This window comes from Eptesicus fuscus, chromosome 3 (assembly GCF_027574615.1).
Source record: "Eptesicus fuscus isolate TK198812 chromosome 3, DD_ASM_mEF_20220401, whole genome shotgun sequence".
Taxonomy (NCBI): domain Eukaryota; kingdom Metazoa; phylum Chordata; class Mammalia; order Chiroptera; family Vespertilionidae; genus Eptesicus; species Eptesicus fuscus.
Window position 1 is genome coordinate 77,042,905 of NC_072475.1, and position 11,432 is coordinate 77,054,336.

Consider the following 11,432-nt stretch of genomic DNA (forward strand, 5'->3'; position numbering starts at 1 on the left):
GCTGAATATAAGAGATAAATACAATAAAAGGCATGACAGATACCAAAAACAAACTTTTTCCATTTTCAAATTTTGCTTAAGAATCATGTTGTCCCCAATACAGTAATGTTTTTGTAGAAATAACCTTCATTGACCACAATGTTCAGCCTACTGCCTGTTAAGATTTCTAATCCTATTTTTCTACTTAATCAATTTAATAGGTCTTGTGAGCTAACTATAAATAGGCTTTTGTGGACCAGTTTGAGAATTCAATCACCATTTACTATGTTGCACATATAATAAATTGCAGTTCAGATTTTTTAAAAAGCATTTAGAATATTTTTTATTTAAAAGTCAAGGGACTAGGGAGAGGAAGGAATGAAGAGTTATTGTTTAATGAGTATAGAGCTTTCTTTTTGCAGGATGCAGAGTTCTGGAGATGGATGGTGGTGATGGTTGTACAACAATATAAAAAAGTTAATATCACTACATCGTACACTTAAAAATGACTTAGATAATAAATTTTATATTATGTGTTCTTATCACAATATATATTTTTTAAAAAGTCAGCTGCTGTACTTATCTGGCAGGGGAGATATCATGATCACAAAGGTTGTTTTCCAGGGAGAGGGTATTGCACTCCAGATATGCTGACCCCTGTGACTTCCCCAAATGTGGGAAACTGGACTACATAATTAGTGGTAGTGGGGGACTGCATTCAAGCTCTCCCCTGAAGGGGTGGGCATCCAGGGGCTAACTGTTTTATCACATCTCTATGACTAAAATAATTTGTACCTAATTAGATTAAAAGGAAAGTTCTGCAAGTTTATTTTACTATATCTGAAACTGTAAATGATACCAAAAATATACTAGATATGAACTACAAAGAAAACAAAGATGAAATTACAAAAAGGGATTATTGTACATATTGTGGATAATATACCAATCTGGCAACACCACTCTGTATTAACCAGAATTTCTTTTATTTGCATTGTTGTTCAAAATGAAAACACAATCTTCTTCACTCATTGGGTATACCCCAGAATAGTAAGTTTTATATCTACTACTTACTTAATCTGCATCTTAATTAAACCATTAAATGTTATTTCGGTGCATTCAGAAATTAGTTGTGCCTTTTCTATCTCATTTTCGTTTAAAAGTTTCAATCTAAAAATTTTAAAGAAAAGTCTTATAAGTGAACAATAAAAGCCAGAGTCTAGCATTTCCAGATTAATTTTCTCTAAGATTTGTCTTTTCTCCCTATGGCTTAAAAAGTTATTTATTCAAGGAATAAACATTCCACTCCCAAAGGAGATTTTACAGATGAGTTTTCAGTGTTTTCTATTAAAAATTATTATAATTTCTTTATAGCTCCTAGAAGACAAGGAACAATTAATGTCTCCATTACATAGAATAATAGAAGTGGATAGAAAAACTGAAATGTTTAAAGCAGAATCAGATGTTTAAGTTCACAGCATGTTGGATTGCAGATAGAAAAATTTGAAACCAGTATCGTTACACTCTGGCTTTGGATCCTGGCCCATGCAATTAAAATTCCTCCCCAGAATGATTCATCTTTCTTCCTGATGCCATGTTTGAGGAAGCCTTCTACTTTAAGTTGCCTGTCCCTCTTAAACATTTCAGTAACACTCTATATATTTCCTCTCTGCTAATCAGCATATCTATTGTAATCATTTATTTATTTGTCTGACCTTCCTTCTAAAGTGTGAACAGGTGTTGACACTATATTCTTCTCTGTCCTAGTTTCAGGTTCTACCATATTGTTTAACATGTTATTGGGGTTAATTATATGAGAATAAAGAAAAACAAAAACAGTTACTGTGTTTAGCCTCTAGGTAAGCTTTTTATATTGTTTATAAAAAATATGTTTTTATTAATTTTTAGAGAGAGAGGAAGGGAGAGGGATAGAGAGATAGAAACATCGATGAGAAACATCATAGATCGGCTATCTCCTGCACCCTCCTCCCCACCCCCAGGGACTGAGCCTGATACCTGGGCATGTGCCCTGACCAGGAATCCAACCAGTGACCTCTTGGTCCGTGGGTCGATGCTCAACTGCTGAGCCACACCAGCCAGGCAGTTCTTCACATTTATTAAATTTTGAAATCAACCCTTTGATGTAAGCATTATTATTATCTTGTTTTATAGGTCGGGAAAATGAGGCACAGACAAGTTTAGGTGATTTGTATAAGTTTACAGAGATAGTAAGTAGGAATGGTGCATAGCCATCATACTAAATTGAATAAACAGAATGAGAGCTAAAAGGCATCTCACACACAGATCTGTGGATGACAAAATTCTGTAAGATTAAGGGCCATACAGAAAGGAAAACTATTCCTTTCCCCACCCCAAGCTTTATATTAAAAAAATAAAATATTTTATTGATGTATGAAATTCAAAGGGATTTGGATTATTACCATACTACCAGAGAAATCAGTTTACATTTTGATTCCAATTTTTCTGAATTACTTAAAGACATTTTTATACAAAATGGGATCACACTCTATATACTTTGTAATAATCTGCTTTTGTCTCTTAACCTTGTATATGTCTTTCTACGGCAATAAGTAAATTTTCATCATAACTTTTTAATATTGCAAAATAAAATTTTTAAATGCAGCGTTTTAGTGTCACCTATGTGTACATTCCAATAGGTCAGCATAGAAGTGTGAAAACTTTGCTATTTTCAAAATTAGAGATGCTAGCCATGGCCCACCAGTGTCTCAGTTGGTTGGAGCATCTTCCCATAAGTCAAAATGTTAGAGGTTCAATCTCCAGTCAGGGTGCCTATGGGAGGCAACTGAGCAACTAATTGATGTTTCTCTCTCACTTCAATGTTTCTCTCTCTGTGTCTTTGTCTCTCTCTCCTCTCTCTTTCTCCCTCCCCCCACCCTTTCTCTCTCTAAAAACAAAACAAAAAACAACAACAATAGAAGCATATCCTTGGGTAAGGATAAAACAGGTAGAGATGTTAGGTGAAAGAGCAAAAACTGAGGTATGAGAATGCCACTGACTAGAAATAAGCAAGAGACAAAACAGAAGAAAGTTGAAGTCAATGATTGTCCCCCCCAAAAAAAACAAGTAAGATATGGTTAGTCTGGTAGTGGATACAAAGGAGGGAGGTCACAAGAGTGCAGATATATCACTTTTATGTCTAGGTTCACAAGTGCATTGATTAACTGGTTTTCCTGAAAATTCCTAATGGACAGAAAAAGAGTCAAATGGTTTTTAGAACACATCTGAGAAAACTACTCACTAGTTAAATATAATTGATTATCTAGACAAGTAAGGCAAAATCTTTGGTACCTCATATTTCTCAAAATGGTTGTGTTGACCTAGGAAAAGCCTACCTAGGTCAAGGATGCTTAGGTACAACTGAAGATATGAGTAGTAAAAGAGATTATTACATTATTGACAAATTTTAAGCAAATTCATAGTACGTATGTTTGTATATTTGTACATCTTGGACTTTAATGGACCAGGAGCTGACACGTCTTAATAGGGAGTAAGAAGGAAAGATACTGAGAACACTCACAAAGTAATGGACATTTTCCTGTGACACCAAAGTAATGGCACTTAAACTGTATGTAAAACACTTCTATAAGCAGATCTATTTCCAAGAAAATAAAAAGATATGTTTAAGCTGTAGGAAAATAAAACTTTCTGGGGTTAGGTCTCAGACAATTGGGTTTAAAGGTTCATTCTTTTTCAATTGTGGTATTTTTTTTTAACGAGGCACATGAAATCCTTCCATTTACCCCATTTGCCACCTTAAAGCCTTATTTTAATTCCCATGTGTCCTTAATAAGAATTAAAAAAAAAAAAGGCATTCCTCTATTTTCATGAAATTCAGCAATGTAAAGGAGCTCAAGCCCCATGAAGAAGAGAATTCCTGGATCACTAAGTAAGTAAGTAATGAAAGCACAGACGGTTATTACTCAAGCCCTGTGGTAAGAACTAGCCAAGGACCTAAATTTCCTAAATTTAAGGGCCACCTGATTTGGATGATATCCTTTTGAAGATCAGTGGTGGGAAATGAAAGAAATGAGGTCATTATTTTGCATATATTTCATAATCTTCCTCTCTTGTTAACATTCAACACTAGTTCTCTCTACTTCACGCCTGACTCTTACTACACCCAGGAGATAAGAAGAGAGCCACCACAAAGGTGAACAGCCCTTCACCTACAGTCCATCAAATAGACTATTCTCATTTCTAGGAGTTGAATCCTTTCACTTACACACTGGTCCCAACCCTCTCTTTTCATCCTTCAGAACTTTGTTCCCACGATAGTTCCTCTTCTCTCCCCAAGACCCTCCCTAGACTAGAGGATCACTCCTATTTTTATGAGAGGCAGTGCCCTCCCTATACTCTAGTGTGAGATCTGGAAATAGAGTGCTGGGATGGGAATTCTGGCTCCCCCATGTAGTAGCTGCATGGCATTGAGCTCATTACTAACCCTTGACTGAATCAATTTTATAGGTAAAATGAAAGGCTCTTTAAAAATATTGTTTTTATTTTTTTAGAGAGAGAGGAAGGTAGAGGGAGAGAGAGAGAAACATCAATGTGAGAGCAAAATCTATGGGCTGCCTCCTGCATGTCCCCCCCTACTGGGGATCAGGAATGGAGCCCACAACTTGGGCATGCACCCTGACTGGAATCAAACTAGCAACCTTTCAGTGCAAAGGATGGCACCAACCAATTGAGCCACACGGGCCAAGGCAAAATGAAATGTTCTTATGAAAACTGAGAATTAAATAAATTGATACTTGTAGAACACTGTTTCTGAAACATGGTATATGTGTGAGCTGTTTTTATTATTCACATAGAAATATACTTCAATATTTTCCACATTTACAAATTTCACTTTAGCTACTAGGTCACTTTCCATCTATAGCCCCATTTCACCCATTTTCCTTCTAGAGAGCTCTTCAGAATAGCCTTTTCTCATACCTCTATTTCCTCACCACCAAATCAGCTCCAAATGAATGTTACCAGTGGCCTTCATATTGCCAGAGTGAAACATAGCCCAGCAAAAGCAGAACTCAGAGTCTGATATAGATGATGACCACCCAAAACTTGTACAAGTCTTGGGAGCATATTAGATTACCTAAGATGTGAGATAAAATTGAGCTAGGTTTACTTTACTAAAAAGAATAGAGTTAAAATGCAACCTCTCACTGTGCTTGGAATCACCGATCCCCTAAAATTTAGGTTATGTCACCAAATTTGGTTGGTTTCATGAGACTCTTTGTTCATTAGCAAGTTGTCCCAAGATCTCATAGCACTGTCTTTAGATTTATTTGGGCCGTGTCCCAAGATCAGCAGATATTCAAATGTATTCATGATCTTTAAGTATGGACAAGTTATTTTCTAGGAGACTCAATATCTTTTGCAAATAAATGCATAAACTAGAACTGCATACCAGTATGTGTTGCCTAACTCTAAATATAAATTATAATTGAGAGTCTACTCTGAACTAGACAGACTCTCAGATATAAAAGAACATTGTGAAGTGGGGGGATTTGTAAATTTATTGCATTTGCACCTGATCATTATGACCCTAAATTTACCTTGAAGAAACTTAGATAAAAGAACATACTTTATGGTATCTGATTGGATATCTATTGCTTTTCATTTTCTTATAAAAGTTCAGAGAGTTATCCAGAATTCACTTCACATCACTGTGCACAAATATGATAATACTCTGCATAATTACTTAAACCTCATTTATAATGAATGGATATATATATATATATATACACATATTATAAAAACCCTAATATGCAAATAGACTGAACAGCGGAACAACTGAACAACCGAACAACTGAACAACCGATTGCTATGACGTACACTGACCATCAGGGGGTGCACGCAGAACATGGTAAGCATTGGCCACAGTGAGATGGTGGAGCAGGTGAGTGGGGGCGCCAGACTACGGCGGGGCATTGGTCACTGTCATCAGGGTGAGTCTCTGGTGGTTACTGAAAATTCTTTGCTCCCGCACGCTGCAATCCCACCAGGCACTCATACCCACTGCTGGCGTGAGCCCTGTTTGTACCCGCTGCCAGTGCCCGGCACTGGCCCTGATCGCTCAGTGCTGTCAGCAGGTGTGAGCGGCAGCTGCCAGCCTTGATCACCCTTCAGAGCTTCTCCATCTCCCCCTGCTCCTGATTGGGGCAGCAGCCGCCACTCACACCTGCTGCTGGTGCTGGCCCCAATCGTTCTGCGGTGTCAGCAAGTGCAAACAGGACCAGCGCTGTCAGAGTGTGAGAGTGGCGGCAGTGGAAGCAGGGCTTCTGGAAGACAAAGGGCTGGGGGCCTGGTGGGAGGGTTCAGGCGGGGGAACAGAGGATGGGTCGAGACCTGACCCTGTGCCCACTGCAGCCTCATGGCCCACAGTTCCTTTCAAGGTGCAGGAATCCATGCTCTGGGTCCCTAGTATTCTAATAAAAGAGAAATATGCAAATTTACCATACCCCTGCCACACCCACAAGCCACACCCACCAGCCAATCAGGAGCTACTATGCAAATCAACCCAACTAAGATGGCTGTGGCCACGGATCGAGCAGGAGGCTTGGGTTCTCCCAGCACTGGAGGAAGCCAAGCTTCCCGCACACCCTGGCTGGCCCTGGATTTCACTCAAGGCTACAAAGTTTCAATTATAGAAGATAAATAAATCTCAACAAAAATGGCTGTGGCCATGGAGCGAGCAGGAGGCTTGGGTTTCCCCGGCAATGAAGGAAGCCAAGCTTTCCACCTGCCCTGGCCTCCACTCAAGGCTACAAAGTTTCAATTATAGAAGAAAAATAAATCCCAACAAAAATGGCAGCAGCCACAGGGCTGCAGAGAGCAGGAGGCTTGGGTTTGCCCAGCGATGGAGGAAGCCAAGCTTTCCGCCCACCTTGGCCTGCCCTGGCCTCTACTCAAGGCTACAAAGTTTCAATTATAGAAGATAAATAAATCCCAGACACCAGGGCCTCCACTTGGGTCACCAGGGGGCATAGCTGGCCTGCAAACCACCACAGGCCCCTCGCTTAGGCCACCCCATGCCCCAAGGGAACCCCCATCCTGATCCAGGACACCCTTTAGGGAAAACCAGCCGGCCCCCACCTGTGCACCAGGCCTCTATCATATCTAATAAAAGAGTAATATGCAAATTGACCATCACTCCAACACACAATATGGCTGCTCCCATGTGAACACAAGATGGCCGCCACAAGATGGCCAGCAGGGGAGGGCAGTTGTGGGCGATCAGGCCAGGAGGGGAGGGTAGTTGGGAGGGACCAGGCCTGCAAGGGAGGGCAGCTGGGGGTGACCAGCCCGGCAGAGGAGGGAAGTTAGGGGGCGACCAGGCCTGCAGGGGAGAGCAGTTAGGGGTGACCAGGCCTGCAGGGAAGGGCAGTTAGGGGCAATTGGGCTGGCAGTGAAGCAGTTAGGCATCAATCAGGTTGTCAGGGGAATGATTAAGGGGTGATCAGGCTGGCAGGCAGAAGTGGTTAAGGGCAATCAGGAAGGCAGGCAAGCGAGCAGTTAGGAGCCAGCAGTACTGGATTGTGAGAGGGATGTCCAAGTGCCCGTTTAGGCCCGATCCCGGGAGGAATTTCATGCACCAGGCCTCTAGTATAATAATAATATAATAGATATTCTGAGTAAAAGACTTAAAATCAATATGAATTGGAACATCTGATAATAGAATCAAGTCCAGTAATTCTTATTATATAATATTCTCATTTAGATACTTAGGTTATTATTTAATAGCAGAGTGATAAGAACAAAGAGCACTTGAATACAAGATTTGTTTTTGGGTGAGATCATTATCTCCTGTAAAAGTATTAACCTGTAAAGACAATGATTAGACATTGCATACAATTTATATATTAAATAAACCCCAATATTTCTGAACATGTATGCTTATAATATATCTTTACTTATGAAATCTGCAAATTACAGTACATTGCTATTGAAGATATATCTGGTATGATCACTGTTATAATGGGTTTATTCTGAATACTGGCAAAAATATGGAAATTAATATATATATGAGTTATTTCCTATAGTTAAATTATAAGGAATGTTAGGTACACTATAAAATATTATGTACTTAGTGATAGCCTTTAATAAAGTGAGTTTTATTGCTAAGATTTATTCACTCTATTCAGCCCAAATAGTCATTCAGAATACTTTAAAGCTTTAAAAACATCTAGTACAAGTCTAGTTTTACTATAAGCAACATAGTGATCATATGAAAGACTTAACAGTTGGATTTCAGGAAACTTATCAATCTCAGGATAATTTTTAATGGTCTAATCATAGCCATGGGTCAAGTCTATGACCTGGTGAGTGAAGATGGAATTATTTTCTGAAGCGTTTATCATGCCAGGTATGGTTAATCCCGGAATAGATTATGGGGCAAGAATTGGAACTGACAGAGAGAAGGAGCTTTTCATAGGGCTTGGAGTTAAAGGGGCATGGACTCTATTAGTCAGGGTTTGCCAGAGAAACAAAACCAATAGGTGACAGATGTGTGGATAGATGGATAGATGATGATAGATGATAGATAGATAGATAGATAGATAGATAGATAGATAGATAGATAGATAAAGAGGATGGTAATCATGCAGTTATGGAAGCTGAGAAATCCCATGATTTTCCCTCTGCAAGCTGGAGAACAAGAAAAGCTAGTAGTATAATTTAGTCTGAGTCCAAAGGCCTGAGAACCAGGGGAGCCAATAGTGTAGCACACAGTATGAGGCTGAAGGCCAGAGAAGGAGGGGAGGCGGGACCACTGGTGTAAGTCTTAGCATCTTAAGACCCAAGAACAAGAGCTCTAATGTAAGCTCAACAAGAGAGTGAGAAATTCCACCCTTCCTCTACCGTTTTGTTGTATTTGTCCCTAGACTGATTGGATGATGCTGTGCCCACATTGGTGAGGGCAGATCTTCTTTACTCATTCTGTTGATTCTAATACAATTTTTTTTCTAGAAACTTTCTCACAGACACATCTAGAAATAAAGTTTTGCCAGCTATCTGAGCCCAGTCAAGCTGACACATGAAGTTAAACATCATGGACTCCAAAGAGTGGAAAGTCCTGGAATGATTCCTTATGTGACATAACATTCTCTTGGCCATGAGGAGGCAGTGTGGAAATGAGTGAAGGCAGTGAGCTTTTACTCTGCTAGCCCCAGGTCAGCCTTGAGGTGGCCCTTGTCAGTCATAGTGGCACAGTGCAGGCCCTGACTTCTAGAGCAGCCAACATCTAGGCTAGCAGGTAGGTAAGTGCAGTCAAGACTGACCTTTGGAACCCATCTGACACCAGAACAAGGTGGAAGTGGCATCAGTAGTACAGATAACTGCCCAGCAGAACTCATAATCCGCAAGTGTCTTCAGCAACAGGCACAGCAGACTGGTGGCCAGAAAGCGGTCCAACTCAAAGAATATGACACTCTTATTCATGTGGTATCATGTGAAGCAGTCCATTGGGAAAATTATCAGAAATACATGAAGAGCTTCTCTGCATAGTAATTTCTGGCAAGGAAGTAATAGGGTCTTAGGCCATTATCATGTGAATAAATAGAGTATAACTTTATTTGTATTCATAGGCTGGGGAGAACAAAATTAGGTGCAATATAGAGAGAAATCATTAAGGTACTTTGCCGGGAATGAATTCCAGCTTGTAATAATTACACAAGTTCCATCAAAAGGTTGATGGGACTTGGGTGGCTCATCAATGGCTGAGCCACGTATGTAGTTTACCTGTTGGAAATGGCTAAATGGCACTCCCCCAAAACCTGAATAGGATTTCTTGCTGCCAGACAGCTCAGGGCATTTTACTGCCTCCTGTTGGCCAAACACCTGAACAGATGTAGGCTATTCCACAATCTGTAAACCTTACCCTTTGAAGTGTATTATCTCCACCTTGCCTTAGGACAAATTGTGTTAAATAAATAGCACGGGGTCCTTAGACAAGGAAGTAGTCTTCAGTTCCTTTAGCTGAAGATCCTCTGACCCCCAATGCCTTTCAAAATTATCTTTCATCTTTGGACTCCTTCTTGAATCTATGCATCAGCCCCTTTCTCCAGATTGCTGAACCTTTGTAAGGATGGGACAAGAACCCCGTCAGTACTTCTACTTGGGATGTTGGTAGTTTTTCTGCAGTCTGAGCTAACACTTTGAAACATATTTCTTAAGAATTAGAAAGATAAGCATCTCATTTTTAGTTTCCAAGTGGAAATGGAAAACTTAAGAATATGGTGCTAAGTGAAGTTTCTAGAAAATCAATTGAACCAAAATTAAAACTAAGGGAAAAAAAAAAAAACTGTGATCATAAAACTGAATTTTATTGTCAAGATTTATCAATTATATTTATCAGGACATTCAACTTCTGATGGAAAAGTTTCTGTAACTTTTAGTTCCAACATGATTTTCTTATTTTAGAGCTAAAATAACATTTTTTCCTCTTTGGTTCTTGTGCTTCAAATCATAGTCCCTCAAATAGTTCATGTTTTGATTTAAAATATAATTTCTATCATTTTTTAAAGTATCCTACTTTACAATGTGTTCTCTCTTAATAATTTTATTTCATCTTTTAATGCCTCTGTGATATAATTACTCTGTAATTATTTCATTGTTATTATCATTACTAGTGGCCCGGTGCATGAAATTCATGCACGGGGGGGGGGGGGGGGGAGTGTCCCTCAGCCCAGCCTGCATCCTCTCCAATCCGGGACCCCTCAGGGGATGTATGACTCCCAGGGATCGGGCCTAAACCGGCAGTCAGACATCCCTCTCGCAATCCAGGACTGCTGACTCCTAACTACACACCTGCCTTCCTGATTGCCCCTAACCACTCTGCCTGCTGGCCTGCTCACACCCAACTGCCCCCCTGCCAGCCTGATCACCCCCAGCTTCCCCCCCTGCCAGCCTATTTGCCTCCTACTGGCCCCCTGCCAGCCTGCTCACCCCCAACTGCCCCCTGATCACCCCCAATTGACCCCCACTGATGGCCTGCTTGCCCCCAACTGTCCCCGCCCTAGCCTGATCACCCACACGTGCCCCGCCCCCCCTGGCCTGATCACCCACAACTGCCGTCCCATCCTGGCCTGATCACCCAGAACTGCCCTCTCCTCTTGGCCCCTAACTGCCTCTACCTCGGCCTCACCATCATAGCTTTGTCCAGAAGAACATCTGGAAGGTCTCCTGGAAGGTCTCCCAGTCTAATTAGCATATTACCCTTTTATTAGTATAGATAGAGGCCTGGTGCATGGGTAGGGGCCGGCTGGTTTGCCCTGAAGAGTGTCCTGGATCAGGGTGGGGGTTCCTTTGGGGGACAGGGCAGCCTGGACGAGGAGCCTATGGTGGTTTGCAGGCTGGCCATGCCCCCATGGGGTGAGGAATGAACTGGACCATATTTATTTTCCCAAAATTCTTTG

The 11,432-nt window shown here is 40.7% G+C and overlaps 1 non-coding gene across 1 annotated transcript; it reads left to right on the top strand.

Annotated features, from left to right (window-relative positions):
* The first annotated feature begins 554 nt into the window (after positions 1 to 554).
* On the top strand, positions 555 to 712 carry LOC114229177 (U1 spliceosomal RNA). The gene has a single exon (XR_003615267.2). It is a non-coding gene; the product is annotated as a U1 spliceosomal RNA (small nuclear RNA).
* Positions 713 to 11,432: the final 10,720 nt, after the last annotated feature.